General features: G+C 35.9%; 1 pseudogene; it reads right to left on the bottom strand.

Annotated features, from left to right (window-relative positions):
• Window positions 1-2515: 2515 nt before the first annotated feature.
• On the bottom strand, window positions 2516-2594 carry LOC132028899 (U4 spliceosomal RNA; annotated as a pseudogene).
• Window positions 2595-3459: the final 865 nt, after the last annotated feature.

Raw genomic sequence — 3459 nt, 5'->3', positions numbered from 1 at the left:
AGTCTAGAAGAAATAGCAGTACCACCTAATTCATAAAAAAAAAAAAAAAGACAGAAAGGCAAGCAAATTGAGGAGATAGAAGCATATGCTTCAAATGAAAGAACAAGATAAAACCTCAGAAATATAACTAAGTGAAATAGAGATGAACAGTATGCCAGGTGAAGATGTATGATTATAAATGATCATAGAGATGTTCCCTAGACTGGAAAGAAGACTGAAAGGACTCAGTGAGAACTTTAAAAAAGAAATAAAAAATATAAGTAAAACTCAGAGTTGAACATAATAACTGAAATGAAAAATACACTAGAAGGATTCATCAACAGATCAAGATGCAGAATAGGTCAGTGATCTGGAAGACATGGTATTAGAAAGCACCCAAGCAGAACAGCAAAATGAAAAATAAATACATAGATAAATAAAATAAAAATGAGGCTAGGTTAAGAAACATTTGGATGATATCAAGTAAACAAATATTCACATTATAGGTGTCACAGAAGAAGAAGAGAGAAAGGAGTACTAAAGCTATTTGAGTAAATAATAGCTGAAAATGTCCCTAACCTGGAAAAGGAAAGAGAAATCCAAATTTAGGAAGCACAGTGAGTTCCAAATACCATAAACTCAAGAAAATCCAAACCATGACATAATAATTAAAATGTCAAAGATTAAAGGTAAAGAGGGGAAAAAAAGATTTTATTTTCTTATTTGAGAGAGGGACAGAGAAAACACAAGCAGGGGCAGAGACAGAGGGAGAAGCAGAATTCCCACTGAGCAGGGAGCCTGATGTGGGGCTCAATTCTTGGACCCTGGGATCATGACATGAACCAAAGGCAGACTCTTAACTGAATGACCCACCCAGGTGACCCAGATCTATGATTTTAATATTTATCACATAAGTAATCTAATTTTTATGCTTTATTTTTCTTACCAATATTTCAAGTTCTTTTAAAATTTTAGTTAATTAAAATATAGTGTAATATTAGTTTCAGGAGTAGAATTTAGTAATTTATCACTTACATATAACACCCAGTACTGATCACAAGTACCCTCCTTAATATCCTTCACCTATTTAGCCCACCTCCCTCTATCAACCCTCAGTGTGCTCATTATAGTTAAGCGTTTCTTATGGTATGCCTCCCTCTGGTTATTTTTCTTTCCCCTTTGTTCACCTGTTTTGTTTTATTCCCTCAATTACACATAAAACGGAAATCATATTTTTCTTTGACTGACTTATTTGGCTTAGCATTATGCACTCCAGCTCCATGTATGTCACTGCAAATGGCAGGATTACATCAGTTTTGATTTCTGAGTAATATTCCATTCTGTATATATACTATATCTTCTTTATCCATTCATCAGTTGTTGGACACTTAAGCTTCTTCCATCATTTGGCTATTGCTGATAATGCTATCATCAAGGTGCATGTGCCCCTTCAAATCAGTACTTTATTTTTTTTATTTTTTTAAAGATTTTATTTATTTATTTGACAGATAGAGATTATAAGTAGGCAGAGAGGCAGGCAGACAGAGAGGAGGAAGCAGGCTCCCCGCGGAGCAGAGAGCCCGATGTGGGGCTCGATCCCAGGACCCTGTGATCATGACCTGAGCCACCCAGGCACCCCAGTACTTTAGAAGCATATTTTATATTTTATTATATTAAGATGATCAATAAGTATTCATATATTATGTTCCAAACAACATTATATTATTTTAATGGTGTTCTTTTTAAAAAAATTTTTTTTATGATTAAGTTCAATTAGCTTATATATAGTGAAACACTCAGGGCTCATCACAACATGTGCCCTCCTTAATATTCATCACCCTGTTACCTCATCCTCCCACCCCCCCAATTCTGTAACCCCCAGTTTGTTTCCTGGAGTCCAGAGTCTCTCATGGTTTGTCTCCCTCTCTGATTTCCTCCCATTCAGTGTTCCCTCCCTTCCCTTATGGTCCTCTGCATTATTACCTATGCTCCAGGTATGATAATTGTCCCTCTTGGCTTGACTTATTTCACATAGCATAAGCCCCTCCTGTTCCATCCATGTCAATGCAATGATGGGTATTCATCCTATCTGATGGCTTTAATTATACTGATATTTTCCTTCACTGTATAGGAGCTTTTTATCTAGATAAAGTCCAAAATTCTTCAATTTTGCTTTTGTTTCCTTTGACTCTGGAAAAGTGTGTAGTAAGAAGCTGGTACAAATGAGGTCAAAGAGAGTGCTGCCTGTGTTCTTCTCTAGGATTTTGGTGGTTTCCTGTCTTACATTTAGGTCTCTCATCCATTTTTAATTTATTTCTGTGAATAGAATAAGAAAATGATCCAGTTTCATTCTTCTGCACATTGCTTTCCAGTTTTCCCAAAACCATTTGCTGAAGAGACTGTTTCCCATTGGATATTCTTTACTGCTTTGTTAAGGATTAGTTGACCTATAGTTGTGGATCCCTTTCTGGGTTTTATATTCTGTTCCATTGTTTTATGTGCCTGTTTTTGTGCCCAAGCTGTACTGTCTTGAACACTGTAGCTTTGTTTTCAATTAGCAATAATCGCGCCTCGGATAAACCTCATTGGCTACGATACTGCCACTGCACAAAGCTGAACACTGTAGCTTTGTAATACAACTTGAAGTCCAGAAACATTATGCCTACATATTTGCTTTGTTTTTCCAAGATTGCTTTGGTTATTTGGGGTATTTTGTGGTTCCTTGCAAATTTTGGAATTGTTCTAACTCTGTGAAAAATGCTGGTCATATTTTGATAGGTACAGCATTAAGTGTGTAGATTGCTTTGGGTAGTATAGATATTTTAACAATATTTGTTTTTTCAGTCTATAAGCATGGAATGTTTTCCCTTTTATTTGTGTCTTCAGTTTCTTTCATAAGCATTCTGTAGTTTTCAGAGTATAGATTTTTTTACATCTTTGGTTAGGTTTATTACCAGGGATTTTTATGGGTTTTGGTAAAATTGTAAATGAGATTGATTCCTTGATTTCTTTTTCTGTTGCTTCATATTTGATATATAGAAGTGCAATTGATTTCTGTATGTTGATTTTATATCCATTTTAAGCATTTTTTAAAAAGATTTAATTAATTTATTTATTTGACACAGAAAAAGGGCACACAAACAGGGGCAGTGGCAGGCAGAGGGGCCAAGCAGGGAGCTGATGTGGGGCTTGATTCCAGGACCCCAGGATCATGAGCTGAGTAGAAGGCAGACACAACTGACTGAGCCACCCAGGCATCACAAGTTCTAGCAATTTTTGGTGGAGTCTCTTGGGTTTTGTATATATATCATGTTGCCAACAAATAGTGAAAGCTTGACTTCTTCCTTGCTGGTTTGGGTGCTATTTATTGTTTTCTACTTGCTGAGGCTAAGACTTCCAGTACTGTGTTAAATAACAATTATGAGAGAAGACATCCCTATCTTGTTCCTGACTATAGAGGAAAATTTCTCAGTTTTTCCC

The sequence above is a fragment of the Mustela nigripes genome, chromosome 12 (genome assembly GCF_022355385.1).
Source record: "Mustela nigripes isolate SB6536 chromosome 12, MUSNIG.SB6536, whole genome shotgun sequence".
NCBI classification, from domain to species: Eukaryota; Metazoa; Chordata; class Mammalia; order Carnivora; family Mustelidae; genus Mustela; species Mustela nigripes.
The sequence above is the reverse complement of the archived record's forward strand: the minus strand, read 5'-3'. Positions and strand labels throughout refer to the sequence as shown.